The sequence below is a fragment of the Oncorhynchus masou genome, chromosome 12, assembly GCF_036934945.1.
Source record: "Oncorhynchus masou masou isolate Uvic2021 chromosome 12, UVic_Omas_1.1, whole genome shotgun sequence".
In the NCBI taxonomy this organism is placed as follows: domain Eukaryota; kingdom Metazoa; phylum Chordata; class Actinopteri; order Salmoniformes; family Salmonidae; genus Oncorhynchus; species Oncorhynchus masou.
In genome coordinates, this window is record NC_088223.1 from 10627927 (window position 1) to 10645557 (window position 17631).

Genomic DNA, 17631 nt, shown 5'->3' on the forward strand with positions numbered 1-17631 from the left:
TTTGGTTAATTTTATTTCATAAATGTTTTTAATTCATGTGTGTCCTGATGTCCCAGTCATCCATCACTCTAGAGCAGGTATTCCCCCAAGGGTACGAGCAATGCTGTCGGGGGTACGCCAAATAAAAATGTGATTCACATAAATAAAAAATAAAAGTACATTTATATTTTCCAACGGGGCTATACATTTGGGTGAGTTTTTTTCTCGCCTGAGTAGCCTCGTTTCACTGCCAAAAATACAATTGAACCATCTAGTGTTCAGCGAAATAACAACACAATGTCAAATACAGGTAGCCTAATGTAGTCAAATAATGATCATCCAATTACATTAACCTTTACTCTCTCACGGGAAACCTTCACTCTTGCGCATACATTTAGAAACAAAACATGAAATTTGAAAAATAAGCCACATAGTTTTTTGAGCGAGAATAAAGACGACCTTTGAGTAGTAATACATGTATAAAAGCAACAGATTACTGCTTCTCATACAAGCCAGTGAATTATATGCGGTTACAGCTGCACGAGTCAACAGATGTGGCGGGCCTGGCACAGCTCCTGATATATGTCCGCTAAGTTTATTGGGGGTCAATTAAGGAGGACATCCTCTTCTGCAAACCACTGGAAGTCAGGACAATGTGAAAGGATATTTTTTAAAGTACTGGACAGTTTCGTGACATCAAATGGACTTTGGTGGTCAAGATGTGTTGGTATCTGTACTGATGGCGCAAAAGCCATGACAGGGAGACATAGAGGAGTGGAGCTGTTCCTCCCGAAGCCACTTGGGTACACTTCAGCATCCACTGAGTGGCTCTTGCTGCAAAGGGAATGCCTGACAGCTTGAAAGACGTTTTGGACCCAGTGAAAATGGTTAACTTTGTTAAAGCAAGCTCTCTGAACTCTCGTGTATTTTCTGCATTATGCAATGATATGGGCAGCGACCATGTAACGCTTTTACAACATACAGAAGTGCGCTGGTTATCAATGGGCAAAATATTGCCCTTTTTTTCATTTAGAGACAAGCTTAAAGTTTTCTAATCATTTTTACTTGTCTGACCGCTTGCATGATGACGAGTTTCTCATACTGGCCTGTCTGGGTGATGTTGTTTCTCGCCTGAATGATCTGAATCTGAAATTACAGGGCGTCTCCGCAACTATATTCAATGTCCTGGACAAAACTTAGACTATGATTAATCTTGAAACTCCCCATCCCGGATCCGGGATTGTGACTAAGCCTCAGGCTCATTAGCATAACGCAACGTTAACGATTTCTGAAAATCGCAAATAAAATTAAAATAATGCGTTTGCTCTCAAGCTTAGCCTTTTCTTAACAACACTGTCATCTCAGATTTTCAAAATATGCTATTGAACCATAGAAATTGACTAATTTGTGTAAGAGTATGCAAAGCTAGCATAGCATTTTGTGTAGCATGTAGCACGCAACATTTTCACAAAAGCCAGATAACCAAATAAATAAAATCATTTACCTTTGAAGAGCTTCTGATGTTTTCAATGAGGAGACTCCCAGCCACATACCAAATGCGCAGTGTTTCCTGAAAGCGTCTGTGTGTAGGAGAAATCGTTCCGTTTTCTACATTGCGCCTGGCTACCGAAACGAACCGAAAATGCAGTCACCTACAACGTGAAACTTTTTCCGGATTAACTACATAATATCGACCGAAACATGGCAAACGTTGTTTGGAATCAATCCTCAAGGTGTTTTTTCACATATCTCTTCATTGACATGCAGTTCGTGGAAGCTTGCTTCTCTCTGTGCCCCATGGAAAAATACTGGCAGGTGACTTTTGCGCACCAATTTCGGCGCAGGACACCGGGCGGACACGTGGTAAATGTGGTCTCTTATGGTCAATCTTCCAACGATCTGCCTACAAATACGTCACAATGCTGCAGACACCTTGGGGAAACGACAGAAAGGGCAGACTCATTCCTCTTGCGTTCACAGCCATATAAGGAGATCATGAAAGACAGAGCCTCAAAAATCCTTGTCATTTCCTGGATGCCAAGTCATCTTGGTTTTGCCTGAAGCTCACGTTAAAGGGCACGCACAGAGAAGATATTTGTATTTCTGGACACGTCAGAGTGTTTTCTTTCGAACAGTAGCAATTATATGCATAGTCGAGCATCTTTTTGTGACAAAATATCTTGTTTAAAACGGGAACGTTTTTCTTCCAAAAATGAAATAGCGCCACCATAAGTGTAAGAGGTTTTAAGAAGTTGGAGCTCTTTTCTGTCTGCATTAACAAGGACAACACACAGGTCTTTCCATCATTGTATGATTTTTTTTGTGTGCATGTAACCGATGTGAAATGGCTAGCTAGTTAGCGGTGGTGCGCGCTAATACCATTTCAATCGGTGACATCACTTGCTCTGAGACCTTGAAGTAGTTGTTCCCCTTGCTCTGCAAGGGCTGCGGTTTTTGTGGAGCGATGGGTAACAATGCTTCAATGGTGGCTGTTGTTGATGTGTGCAGAGGGTCCCTGGTTCGGGGCGAGGAGAGGGACAGAAGCAATACTGTTACATGCACATGAACTCAAGCTTACGGACAATGTCAAATGTGATATAGTACGCAGGTACTTCCCTGAAACAGACGACACAAACAACTGGATTCGTTATCCCTTTCATGCCCTGCCTCCTACATGTAAAAGTGTAGCCTAGATTACAGTATTAACTTCAGCCTCTCGTGTCCATACCATTGTTGACACGAGGGAGGCTCCAGAAAATGTAGCCAAACTTTCATTCGACTTTTTAATAAATACCAGTCGCGTTTGACAATTATAATGTAGGATAATTAACATGAACATCTAAAGGCTTGATTCTGTTGACAGACTCAAGGCACAGTTCATTCAGATCAAATGGTCACAAGAGCGGAGAGAAAGGCCTTCTGACCCAACTTCTGACCCACTGGGAATGTGATGAAAGAAATAAAAGCTGAAATAAATCATTCTCTACTATTATTCTGATATTTCACATTCATAAAATATAGTGGTGATCCTAACTCACCTAAGACAGGGAATATTTACTAGGATTAAATGTCAGGAATTGTGAAAAACGGAGTTTGAATGTATTTGGCTAAGGTGTACAGTGTGTTGCGAAAGTATTCGGCCCCCTTGAACTTTGCGACCTTTTGCCACATTTCAGGCTTCAAACATAAAGATATAAAACTGTATTTTTTTGTGAAGAATCAACAACAAGTGGGACACAATCATGAAGTGGAACGACATTTATTGGATATTTCAAACTTTTTTAACAAATCAAAAACTGAAAAATTGGGCGTGCAAAATTATTCAGCCCCCTTAAGTTAATACTTTGTAGTGCCACCTTTTGCTGCGATTACAGCTGTAAGTCGCTTGGGGTATGTCTCTATCAGTTTTGCACATCGAGAGACTGAAATTTTTTCCCATTCCTCCTTGCAAAACAGCTCGAGCTCAGTGAGGTTGGATGGAGAGCATTTGTGAACAGCAGTTTTCAGTTCTTTCCACAGATTCTCGATTGGATTCAGGTCTGGACTTTGACTTGGCCATTCTAACACCTGGATATGTTTATTTTTGAACCATTCCATTGTAGATTTTGCTTCATGTTTTGAATCATTGTCTTGTTGGAAGACAAATCTCCGTCCCAGTCTCAGGTCTTTTGCAGACTCCATCAGGTTTTCTTCCAGAATGGTCCTGTATTTGGCTCCATCCATCTTCCCATCAATTTTAACCATCTTCCCTGTCCCTGCTGAAGAAAAGCAGGCCCAAACCATGATGCTGCCACCACCATGTTTGACAGTGGGGATGGTGTGGTCAGGGTGATGAGCTGTGTTGCTTTTATGCCAAACATAACGTTTTGCATTGTTGCCAAAAAGTTCAACTTTGGTTTCATTTGACCAGAGCACCTTCTTCCACATGTTTGGTGTGTCTCCCAGGTGGCTTGTGGCAAACTTTAAACGACACTTTTTATGGATATCTTTAAGAAATGGCTTTCTTCTTGCCACTCTTCCATAAAGGCCAGATTTGTGCAATATACGACTGATTGTTGTCCTATGGACAGAGTCTCCCACCTCAGCTGTAGATCTCTGCAGTTCATCCAGAGTGATCATGGGCCTCTTGGCTGCATCTCTGATCAGTCTTCTCCTTGTATGAGCTGAAAGTTTAGAGGGACGGCCAGGTCTTTTTAGATTTGCAGTGGTCTGATACTCCTTCCATTTCAATATTATCGCTTGCACAGTGCTCCTTGGGATGTTTAAAGCTTGGGAAATCTTTTTGTATCCAAATCCGGTTTTAAACTTCTTCACAACAGTATCTCGGACCTTCCTGGTGTGTTCCTTGTTCTTCATGATGCTCTCTGCGCTTTTAACGTACCTCTGAGACTATCACAGTGCAGGTGCATTTATACGGAGACTTGATTACACACAGGTGGATTGTATTTATCATCATTAGTCATTTAGGTCAACATTGGATCATTCAGAGATCCTCACTGAACTTCTGGAGAGAGTTTGCTGCACTGAAAGTAAAGGAGCTGAATAATTTTGAACGCCCAATTTTTCAGTTTTTGATTTGTTAAAAAAGTTTCAAATATCCAATAATTGTCGTTCCACTTCATGATTGTGTCCCACTTGTTGTTGATTCTTCACAAAAAAATACAGTTTTATATCTTTATGTTTAAAGCCTGACATGTGGCAAAAGGTCGCAAAGTTCAAGGGGGCCGAAAACTTCTGACTTTTTAATGTATTTTTTTCTTCTTGGGGGGGACTGTTGGAGGGGTCTCGAATGGTTGAGGGACAGCTATTGGGGAACTGTGGGGGGGATCTTGGAGGGTTTGAGTTCACTTTTTTGGCCAGGTGGGAGATCTGTCAACGTGCCCTTGAGCAGGGCATTGACCCTGGATGCTTCTGTGTGTCTCTGAATAGGAGTCTGTTCGATGACTGGTGTGGTGTAGTTGTTGGATGACTGGTGTGGTGTAGTTGTTGGATGACTGGTGTGGTGTAGTTGTTGGATGACTGGTCTGGTGTAGTTGTTGGATGACTGGTGTAGTGTAGTTGTTGGATGACTGGTGTGGTGTAGTTGTTGGATGACTGATGTGGTGTAGTTGTTGGATGACTGGTGTGGTGTAGTTGTTGGATGACTGGTGTGGTGTAGTTGTTGGATGACTGGTGTGGTGTAGTTGTTGGATGACTGGTGTGGTGTAGTTGTTGGATGACTGGTGTGGTGTAGTTGTTGGATGACTGGTGTGGTGTAGTTGTTGGATGACTGGTGTGGTGCAGTTGTTGGATGACTGGTGTGGTGTAGTTGTTGGATGACTGGTGTGGTGTAGTTGTTGGATGACTGGTGTGGTGTAGTTGTTGGATGACTGGTGTGGTGTAGTTGTTGGATGACTGGTGTGGTGTAGTTGTTGGATGACTGGTGTGGTGTAGTTGTTGGATGATTGGTGTGGTGTAGTTGTTGAGTAGCTTCACTGCAAGTGTATTGTATGTTTCGAATATTCAATAAAATAACAATTTAAAAAAATAACACTCTGTGTGACCCTTAGTTAGCCCACTGTAGTAAAATGTAAAAAATAAAAATACCTTTATTTATCTGGGCAAGTCAGTTAAGAACAAATTCTTATTTACAAATTCAGCCTACCGAGGGACAGTGGGTTAAATGCCTTGTTCAGGGGCAGAACAATAGATATTTACCTTGTCAGCTCAGGGATTTGATCCAGCAACCATTAAGTTACTGACTCAATGTTCTATCCACTAGGTTATCTTCCACCAATAGTTAATAACTAATGGCTATGTAGCCTAAATGACAACTCATTAATTGGGTAGCCATGATCTATTTGTTTAAGTAACAAACTGACAACTGAACAAGACAACATGGTGATTGCTTTGATTTAGACATGTAATATTTGACTGCGTCCCAGATGATAGGCTATGAAGGCCTGAGTGTTGGTGGGAACACTGTTAAATGGCCTATATGTGAAAAAAAGACTGGGAGAGATCGAATGTCATACAGCTAAGATGCTGAAATTGTAAGCACACGCTACTTTTATTTCCGTTGCTTTCTCTCGCAGACTTTAAAAAAAGAAAATGTACACTGAACATTATTATACACTATTATACACTGAACATTATTATACACTGAACAAAAAATATAAAAGCAACATGCAACAATTTCAAAGATTTTACTGAGTTACAGTTCATATAAAGGAAATCAGTCAATTGAAATACATTCATTAGGAGTACAGATACAGATGTGCATCTGTTGGTCACAGATACCTTAAAAATGTAGGGGAGTGGATCAGAACCATTCAGTATCTGGTGTGACCACTATTTGCAGCATGCAGCGTGACACATCTCCTTCACGCATAGTTGATCAGGCTGTTGATTGTGGCCTGTGGAATGTTCTCCCTCTCCTCTTCAATGGCTGTGTGAAGTTTTTTGGAACATGCTGTCATCCACGTCGACACAGAGCATCCCAAACATGCTCAATGGGTGACATGTATGGTTAGTGTGCAGGCTATGGAAGAACTGGGACATTTTCAGCTTCCAGGAATTGTGTCCAGGTCTTTGGGACATGGGGCGTTGCATTATCATGCTGAAACATGAGCTGATGGCGGTGGATGAATGGTACGACAATGGCCCTTGGGATCTCGTCATGGTATCTCGGTGCATTCAAATTGCCATAGTTAAAATGCAATTGTGTTCGTTGTCCGAAGCTTATGTCTGCCCATACTATAATCCCACCACCACCATGGGGCACTCTGTTCACAACGTTGACATCAGCAAACCGCTCTCCCACACAACGCCATACACGCTGTCTGCCATCTGCCCGGTACACTTGAAACTGGGATTAATCTGTGAAGAGCACACTTCTCCAGCCTGCGAGCTAGCGGCCATCAAAGATGAGCATTTGCACATTGAAGTTGGTTATGATGCCCAACTGCAATCAGGTCAAGACCCTGGTGAGGACGACAAGGACATGCAAATGAGCTTCCCTGAGACATTTCTGACAGTTTGTGCAGAAATTCTTCGGTTGTGAAAACCCACAGTTTCAACAGTGGCTGGTCACAGACGATTCCGCTGCTGAAGAAGCCGGATGTGGAGGTCCTCGGCTAGTGTGGTTAAAAGTGGTCTACGCTTGTGAGGCCAGTTGAATGTACTGCCAAATTCTCTAAAATGACGTTGGATGCAGCTTTTGGTAGAGAAATGAACATTAAAATTCTCTGACAACAGATCTGGTGGACATTCCTGCAGTCAGAATGCCAGTTGCACACTCCCTTAAAACTAGAGACATCTGTAGCATTGGGTTGTGTGACAGAACTGAACATTTTAGAGTGGCCTTTTATTTTCCCCGGCACAAGGTTCACCTGTGGAATGATCATGCTTTTTAATCAGCTTCTTGATATGCTACACCTGTCAGGTGGTACTTCCCGTGGCTATGATAATATTAGCTTTAATATGGCACATTTTTCTCTCTGCCCCATGGAATAAGAACATGTTTTAAAGTGGGGTGGGGCCCATTTAAGAAGAACATGTTTTAAAGCGGGGAGGGGGGCCCATGGAAGAAGAACATGTTTTAAAGTGGGGGGGAGGCATGGAAGAAGAACATGTTTTAAAGTGGGGGCGGGGGCATGGAAGAAGAACATGTTTTAAAGTAGGGGGGCATGGAAGAAGAACATGTTTTAAAGTGGGGGGGCATGGAAGAAGAACATGTTTTAAAGTGGGGGGCATGGAAGAAGAACATGTTTTAAAGTGGGGAGGGGGGCATGGAAGAAGAACATGTTTTAAAGTGGGGGGAGGCATGGAAGAAGAACATGTTTTAAAGTGGGAGGGGGCCCATGGAAGAAGAACATGTTTTAAAGTGGGGGGGGCATGGAAGAAGAACATGTTTTAAAGTGGGGGGAGGCATGGAAGAAGAACATGTTTTAAAGTAGGGGGGGGCATGGAAGAAGAACATGTTTTAAAGTGGGGGGGCCCATGGAAGAACAACATGTTTTAAAGTGAGGGGGGCCCATGGAAGAAGAACATGTTTTAAAGTGGGGGTGGGGCATGGAAGAAGAACATGTTTTAAAGTGGGGGGCATGGAAGAAGAACATGTTTTAAAGTAGGGGGCATGGAAGAAGAACATGTTTTAAAGTGGGGGGGGGGGCATGGAAGAAGAACATGTTTTAAAGTGGGGGGGCCATGGAAGAACAACATGTTTTAAAGTGGGGGGGGCCCATGGAAGAAGAACATGTTTTAAAGTGGGGGGGGGGGGCATGGAAGAAGAACATGTTTTAAAGTGGGGGGGGCCCATGGAAGAAGAACATGTTTTAAAGTGGGGGGGGGGCATGGAAGAAGAACATGTTTTAAAGTGGGGGGGGGGGCATGGAAGAAGAACATGTTTTAAAGTAGGGGGGCATGGAAGAAGAACATGTTTTAAAGTGGGGGGGGGCATGGAAGAAGAACATGTTTTAAAGTGGGGGGCCCATGGAAGAACAACATGTTTTAAAGTGGGGGGGCCCATGGAAGAAGAACATGTTTTAAAGTGGGGGGGGGGGGCATGGAAGAAGAACATGTTTTAAAGTGGGGGGGGCATGGAAGAAGAACATGTTTTAAAGTGGGGGGCATGGAAGAAGAACATGTTTTAAAGTGGGGGGCCCATGGAAGAAGAACATGTTTTAAAGTGGGGGGGGCATGGAAGAAGAACATGTTTTAAAGTGGGGGGGGCCATGGAAGAAGAACATGTTTTAAAGTGGGGGGGGGGGGCCCATGGAAGAAGAACATGTTTTAAAGTGGGTGGGGGGCATGGAAGAAGAACATGTTTTAAAGTGGGGGGGGCATGGAAGAAGAACATGTTTTAAAGTGGGGGGGGGCCCATGGAAGAACATTCTTCTCTGGTACCGCACTGTCTTCTGGTGGTGCTGTGAGGTACTGCTGTCGATTTTGGGGCGTTTGGACACTGGCCACTCAAATCTGTCGATCCAGATTGCATGATCGGGAGACGAGAGCTGGTCGATAATTTGCAATCAACTGGGGAATTAACAAAAAGGGAAGAGCGCTCTTTCTGCAAATTTGATTTTAACCCTAACCTGAACGACACTGCTCACCTTGTGGCTATCCCTAACCTTAAATGAAGACCAAAACATACATTTTGACGTCATAGACAATTTAGACTTTTTGGCTGTGGTAACTAATGACAACCACGAGAGCATGAGTTCTGCCAACTATGCGTATTCTACCCCAACATCCAAACACGCACGTGGCTCGTTGGTCTAGGGGTATGATTCTCGCTTTGTGTCCGAGCGGTCCCGGGTTCAAATCACAGACGAGCCCATGTTTTAATGTGTCACTGTCACAATGGAAAACGATGAAGAAATTGTGCAATCATTTGACAAAAGCCTCCCACCACCTGAAAAGTTTCTTCCCCTGGGCTGTGGCCCTCACCAACAGGACATCTGGCCCATACAGACTGAAGGACTATACTCTCTATGCTGCACACCACATCAAGCCATCTCTGAACTGTACACAAAATAACTCCACTATTATGCATTGCAGCCTGTTCATCTCTCTGTATTTAGATATATTCACACTGATACTGTAAATATGTACATCTCCTGTATATCAACTGTATACCCACTGTGTTTCAACTGTATACCCACTGTGTTTCAACTGTATACCCACTGTGTTTCAACTGTATACCCACTGTGTTTCAACTGTATACCCACTGTGTTTCAACCGTTTACCCACTATAACTCAACTGTATACCCACTGTGTTTCAACTGTATACCCACTGTGTTTCAACTGTATACCCACTGTGTTTCAACTGTATACCCACTATGTTTCAACTGTATACCCACTGTGTTTCAACTGTATACCCACTGTGTTTCAACTGTATACCCACTGTGTTGCAACTGTATACCCACTGTGTTTCAACTGTACACCCACTGTGTTTCAACCGTTTACCCACTGTGTTTCAACTGTATACCCACTATAACTCAACTGCATACCCACTGTGTTTCAACCGTTTACCCACTGTGTTTCAACTGTATACCCACTATAACTCAACTGTATACCCACTGTGTTTCAACTGTATATCCACTGTATATCAACTGTATACCCACTGTGTTTCAACTGTATACCCACTGTGTTTCAACTGTATACCCACTATGTTTCAACTGTATACCCACTGTGTTTCAACTGTATACCCACTATAACTCAACTGTATACCCACTGTGTTTCAACTGTATATCCACTGTATATCAACTGTATACCCACTGTGTTTCAACTGAATACCCACTGTGTTTCAACTGTATATCCACTGTGTTTCAACTGTATACCCACTATAACTCAACTGCATACCCACTGTGTTTCAACCGTTTACCTACTGTGTTTCAACTGTATACCCACTGTGTTTCAACTGTATACCCACTGTGTTTCAACTGTATACCCACTGTGTTTCAACTGTATACCCACTGTATATCAACTGTATACCCACTGTGTTTCAACCGTATACCCACTATAACTCAACTGTATACCCACTGTGTTTCAACTGTATACCCACTATAACTCAACTGTATACCCACTGTGTTTCAACCGTTTAACTACTGTGTTTCAACTGTATACCCACTATAACTCAACTGTATACCCACTGTGTTTCAACCGTTTACCTACTGTGTTTACACCGTACGCTCACTGTATCAAGCGTATACCCACGGTACATTTGTACATCTGCTAATTCTATTTCAGCTCTATGCTCACTCTACCAAGTTATATATAATGTATGTTTTTAACTTGATTAAACTCTGCCTATAAATTTTATTTAATTTAATTTAAATGATGTCTGGCTCCTACTCCTACTGGCTCCTACTAGTCTCCTACTAGCAGCACCATATCCCCTGGTAACGTTCAGAGTATGTTGTCTCCCACTAGCAGCACCATATCCCCTGGTAACGTTCAGAGTATGTTGTCCTCTACTAGCAGCACCAAATCTCCTGGTAATGTTCAGAGTATGTTGTCTTCTACTAGCAGCACCATATCCCCTGGTAACGTTCAGAGTATGTTGTCTCCCACTAGCAGCACCATATCCCCTGGTAACGTTCAGAGTATGTTGTCCTCTACTAGCAGCACCAAATCTCCTGGTAACGTTCAGAGTATGTTGTCCTCTACTAGCAGCACCATATCCCCTGGTAACGTTCAGAGTATGTTGTCTTCTACTAGCAGCACCATATCCCCTGGTAACGTTCAGAGTATGTTGTCTCGCACTAGCAGCACCATATCTCCTGGTAATGTTCAGAGTATGTTGTCTTCTACTAGCAGCACCATATCCCCTGGTAACGTTCAGAGTATGTTGTCTTCTACTAGCAGCACCATATCCCCTGGTAACGTTCAGAGTATGTTGTCTCGCACTAGCAGCACCATATCCCCTGGTAACGTTCAGAGTATGTTGTCTCGCACTAGCAGCACCATATCCCCTGGTAACGTTCAGAGTATGTTGTCTTCTACTAGCAGCACCATATCCCCTGGTAACGTTCAGAGTATGTTGTCCTCTACTAGCAGCACCATATCCCCTGGTAACGTTCAGAGTATGTTGTCCTCTACTAGCAGCACCATATCCCCTGGTAACGTTCAGAGTATGTTGTCTTCTACTAGCAGCACCATATCCCCTTGTAACGTTCAGAGTATGTTGTCTCTCACTAGCAGCACCATATCCCCTGGTAACGTTCAGAGTATGTTGTCTTCTACTAGCAGCACCATATCCCCTGGTAACGTTCAGAGTATGTTGTCTCTCACTAGCAGCACCATATCCCCTGGTAACGTTCAGAGTATGTTGTCTCGCACTAGCAGCACCATATCCCCTGGTAACGTTCAGAGTATGTTGTCTTCTACTAGCAGCACCATATCCCCTGGTAACGTTCAGAGTATGTTGTCTTCTACTAGCAGCACCATATCCCCTGGTAACGTTCAGAGTATGTTGTCTTCTACTAGCAGCACCATATCCCCTTGTAACGTTCAGAGTATGTTGTCTCTCACTAGCAGCACCATATCCCCTGGTAATGTTCAGAGTATGTTGTCTCACACTAGCAGCACCATATCCACAAGTAAAAAGTATAAGCATCAGGCTTGTTGGTCTGGGGGTCTGATTCTTGCTTAGCGTGCAAGAGGTCTGGGGTTCAAAACCCATAAGAGACAACTTGTTAATGTCAGAATATCAGAGTGATGTTAATTAACCAGGAATACAACTTTCCCAAAGTGGATCCTTTGTCTGCACCACCCAGGGCATTTGAACTGATTCCAGGGGCTGACCCAAAATGAATGCCACTAGAGGGAGACAGAGCAGTCTTCTGGTCCGACTTTGGAGGCACGCACACCACCCACCTCTTCCGAGTATATTACTCGCTAATATCCAGTCCCAAGATAACAAGGTTGATTAAATCAGGGCAAGGGTTGTTTTCCAGAGAGGCATCAGGGATTGTGACATACTCTTGTTCAAGAGTATGGAAACCATGGTAAGGTAACTGGGAATAAGGCCGAATACAAACAGTGTAGTTAATCCCTCTGCAATGCATTCAAACATGCAAAATGTCAGTATAGAGACAAAGTGGAGTCGCAATTCAACGGCTCAGACACGAGACGTACGTAGCCAAGGGTCAATACTGGGGCCCCTCCTGTTCAGCCTGTACATTAATGATCTGCCTTCTGTCTGTACTGGGTCTGAAGTTCAAATATATGCAGATGATAACGTCATATATGTGCATGTAAAGAGCAAACAACAAGCTGCACAAGAACTCACTACTGTAATGGTCCAGGTTACAAAGTGGCTCAGTGACTCGTGTTTGCATCTCAACGTGAAAAAAAACTGTTTGCATGTTCTTCACAAAGAGGACAACAGATGCTACTGAGCCAGATGTCTATGTGTCAGAGAAGAAGCTCCAGGTGGTATCTGATTTTAAGTACCTTGGCATCATACTTGATTCCAACCTCTCTTTTAAAAAGCATGTGAAAAAGGTCATTCAAATAACCAAATTCAACCTAGCTAATTTCCGATTTATTCGAGATTGTTTGACTACAGAGGTAGCAAAACTGTACTTCAAATCTATGATACTAATCCTAATCCAGGCACTTGTCATCTCCCGTCTGGATTACTGCAACTCGCTGTTGGCTGGGCTCCCTGCCTGTGCCATTAAACCCCTACAACTCATCCAGAACGCCGCAGCCCGTCTGGTGTTCAACCTTCCCAAGTTCTCTCACGTCACCCCGCTCCTCCGCTCTCTCCACTGGCTTCCAGTTGAAGCTCGCATCCGCTACAAGACCATGGTGCTTGCCTACGGAGCTGTGAGGGGAACGGCACCGCAGTACCTCCAGGCTCTGATCAGGCCCTACACCCAAACAAGGGCACTGCGTTCATCCACCTCTGGCCTGCTCGCCTCCCTACCACTGAGGAAGTACAGTTCCTGCTCAGCCCAGTCAAAACTGTTCGCTGCTCTGGCCCCCCAATGGTGGAACAAACTCCCTCACGACGCCAGGACAGCGGAGTCAATCACCACCTTCCGGAGACACCTGAAACCCCACCTCTTCAAGGAATACCTAGGATAGGATAAAGCAATCCTTCTCACCCCCCCCCTTAAATGATTTAGATGCACTATTGTAAAGTGGCTGTTCCACTGATGTCAGAAGGTGAATTCACCAATTTGTAAGTCGCTCTGGATAAGAGCGTCTGCTAAATGACTTAAATGTAATGTAATGTAATGATACTCCCCCACTTAACATACTGCTTGACTAGTTGGGCCCAAGCTTGCTGTACAACATTGAGACCGATTCAGTCTGTCTACAAACAGGCTCTCAAAGTGCTTGATAGGAAGCCCAATAGCCATCATCACTGTTACATCCTCAGAAAGCATGAGCTCCTGAGTTGGGAAAATCTTGTGCAATACACCGACGCATGTCTTGTATTCAAGATCCTAAATGGCCTGGCTCCTCCCCCTCCAATCAGTATATGTGTAAACAGAAAACCCAAACATATGTCAGCAGAGCCACAAGGTCTGTCATGAGAGGTGACTGTATAGTTCCCTTAAGGAAAAGCACCTTTAGTAAATCCGTTTTCTCTGTGAGAGCTTCCCATGTCTGGAATACACTGCCATCAGACACACATAACTGCACCACATATCACACTTTCACAAAATGCTTGAAGACATGGCTAAAGGTCAATCAGATTTGTGAACATGGTCCCTAGCTGTGTGGTGTCGCTTTCCATGTTGTCTGTTGTCTGTAGCTTGTGAGGTGTGGAAATACTTAGTTGCTTTTATGAATTTTGTCTTGCTGCTTTTTGTTCTATGTTGCTCTGTCTGTATGCTATATCTTGCTTGTCCTATGTTGCTGTTGTCTACATTGTAATATTGTTTTTAATAACCTGCCCAGGGACTGCGGTTGAAACTGGCACTTTTACTGAAACGTTGATTAATGTGCACTGTCCCTGTAAAAATAACATAAACTCAAACATGCAGATGAGCTTCCCTGAGACATTTCTGACAGTTTGTGCCGAAATTCTTCGGTTGTAAGAACCCACAGTTTCAACAGTGGCTGGTCTCAGACGATTCCGCTGCTGAAGAAGCCGGATGTGGAGGTCCTCGGCTAGTGTGGTTAAAAGTGGTCAACGCTTGTGAGGCCAGTTGAATGTACTGCCAAATTCTCTAAAATGACGTTGGATGCAGCTTTTGGTAGAGAAATGAACATTAAAATTCTCTGACAACAGATCTGGTGGACATTCCTGCAGTCAGATTGCCAGTTGCACGCTCCCTTAAAACTAGAGACATCTGTAGCATTGGGTTGTGTGACAGAACTGAACATTTTAGAGTGGCCTTTTATTTTCCCCGGCACAAGGTTCAACTGTGGAATGATCATGCTTTTTAATCAGCTTCTTGATATGCTACACCTGTCAGGTGGTACTTCCCGTGGCTATGATAATATTAGTTTTAATATGGCACATTTTTCTCTCTGCCCCATGGAAGAAGAACATGTTTTAAAGTGGGGGGGGGGCATGGAAGAAGAACATGTTTTAAAGTGGGGGGGCCCATGGAAGAAGAACATGTTTTAAAGTGGGTGGGGGGCATGGAAGAAGAACATGTTTTAAAGTGGGGGGCCCATGGAAGAACAACATGTTTTAAAGTGGGGGGGGGGGCCCATGGAAGAAGAACATGTTTTAAAGTGGGGGAGGCATGGAAGAAGAACATGTTTTAAAGTGGGGGGCATGGAAGAAGAACATGTTTTAAAGTGGGGGGGGGCATGGAAGAAGAACATGTTTTAAAGTGGGGGGGGCCCATGGACGAAGAACATGTTTTAAAGTGGGGGCGGGGGGGGGGGCATGGAAGAAGAACATGTTTTAAAGTGGGGGGCATGGAAGAAGAACATGTTTTAAAGGGGGGCGGCATGGTAGAAGAACATGTTTCAAAGTGGGGGGGGGGCCATGGAAGAAGAACATGTTTTAAAGTGGGGGGGGGTGGGGCCATGGAAGAAGAACATGTTTTAAAGTGGGGGGGGGGCCTTGCTTGGACCTAGCAGGGCCCCGTGAAACTGTGCTACACCACTGGGTAGGTGTATTGCCTTGGTTTCGGTCACAGATTAAGCCCAGTCCTGGACTGAAAGGCATTTTCAATGGAGTGTGGAGAATGAAACAGAGCCAGACACCTCTGTCTATGGCTGCCAGTGTCCTGTTGAACACTACTACTCCTCCTCTCTACTTTCAAGGTGCTATTCAATCGGCAGGGTAGCCTAGTGGTTAGAGCGTTGGACTAGTAACCGGAAGGTTGTGAGTTCAAACCCCCGAGCCGACAAGGTACAAATCTGTCGTTCTGCCCCTGAACAGGCAGTTAACCCACTGTTCCCAGGCCGTCATTGAAAAATAAGAATGTGTTCTTAACTGACTTGCCTGGTTAAATAAAGGTAAAAATTAACTTGTAAGTCGCTCTGGATAAGAGCGTCTGCTAAATGACTTAAATGTAAAATGTAAATGTAAAACCGCCTTCCGGATTTTGTGGAGGAGTCAAAACAACCTCCTTCCTCCTATACAGACAAAGTTTACCTGAATTCCACATTTTGTTTTGTTTCATGACTGTAAATATGGTTCTGAGACCAGGAATTAAAACTCAGACAGCAGAGGAAGAATGCTGTTATCGTGTTTTACTTATCCGGTAAATCAGATTGCTGGGTTTGATTAAATGTGTTCCGTATTGTTCATAGTTTGAAACAAATCTTTGATTGCTCACAATCCTGGCCCCTCTCATTTCAGTATGATAACTGGTATCAATAAAGGATAAATTAATGAATACAAGAGTTTTACCACCAGTAATATTACAAATCCTTGTAACAATTGTCTAGAAAGGCCCACAGAACAGACAGGCACAGAGTTTGCTTTTCATTTTCTCAATGAAGGTTGGCCTAGTCTAAAAGAAGGGCTCGTCCGGGATTTGAACCCGGGACCTCTCGCACCCTAAGCGAGAATCATACCCCTAGACCAACGAGCCTGTCTATAACACGATACTGAGATTTTGAAAATTACTTAAATGCCACACATGTACTGAAACCCTTGATTCTTCTCTGGTACGGCACTGTCTTCTGGTGGTGCTGAGTGGTACTGCTGTCGATTTTGGGGCGTTTGGACACTGGCCACTCAAATCTGTCGATCCAGATTGCATGATCGGGAGACGAGAGCTGGTCGATAATTTGCAATCAACTGGGGAATTAACAAAAAGGGAAGAGCGCTCTTTCTGCAAATCTGATTTTAACCCTAACCTGAACGACACTGCTCACCTTGTGGCTAACCCTAACCTTAAATGAAGACCAAAACATACATTTTGACGTCATAAACAATTTGACTTTTTGGCTGTGGTAACTAATGACAACCACGAGAGCATGAGTTCGGCCAACAATGCGTATTCTCCCCCAACATCCATAACAGTGGAGTTAAAATGGATGATACGATGTGTTATAAAAGAACATGCATGTGGCTCGTTGGTCTAGGGGTATGATTCTCGCTTAGGGTGCGAGAGGTCCCGGGTTCAAATCCCGGACGAGCCCAACTTTTAATGTGTCACTGTCACAATGGAAAACGACTTAGAAATTGTGATCAGCAATCATTTGACCAAAGCCTCCCACCACCTGAAAAGTTTCTTCCCCTGGGCTGTGGCCTTCACCAACAGGAAATCTGAAATCTATGCACTCAATGCTAAATAAAAAAATAATAATAATAATATAGACTACACTACATATACATATGAGATGAGTAATGTAGGGTATGTAAACATGATATTAAGTAGAATTGTTTAATGTGGGTAGTGATATATTTTACATCAATTTACATCAATTCCCATTATTAAAGTGGCTGGAGTTGAGTCAGTGTGTTGGCAGCAGCCACTCAATGTTAGTGGTGGCTGTTTAACAGTCTGATGGCCTTGAGATAGAAGCTGTTTTTCAGTCTCTCGGTCCCAGCTTTGATGCACCTGTACTGACCTCGCCTTCTGGATGATAGCGGGGTTAAAAGGCAGTGGCTCAGGTGGTTGTTGTCATTGATGATCTTTATAGCCTTCCTGTGACATCGGGTGGTGTAGGTGTCCTGGAGGGCAGGTAGTTTGCCCCCGGTGATGCGTTGTACAGACCTCACTAACCTCTGGAGAG

General features: G+C 43.6%; 2 non-coding genes across 2 annotated transcripts; one reads left to right on the forward strand and one right to left on the reverse strand.

Annotated features, from left to right (window-relative positions):
* Positions 1–16409: 16409 nt before the first annotated feature.
* On the reverse strand, positions 16410–16481 carry trnap-agg (transfer RNA proline (anticodon AGG)). The gene has a single exon. It is a non-coding gene; the product is annotated as a tRNA-Pro (tRNA).
* Positions 16482–16962: 481 nt separating this feature from the next.
* trnap-agg (transfer RNA proline (anticodon AGG)) lies at positions 16963–17034 on the forward strand. The gene has a single exon. It is a non-coding gene; the product is annotated as a tRNA-Pro (tRNA).
* The last annotated feature ends 597 nt before the right edge of the window (positions 17035–17631 follow it).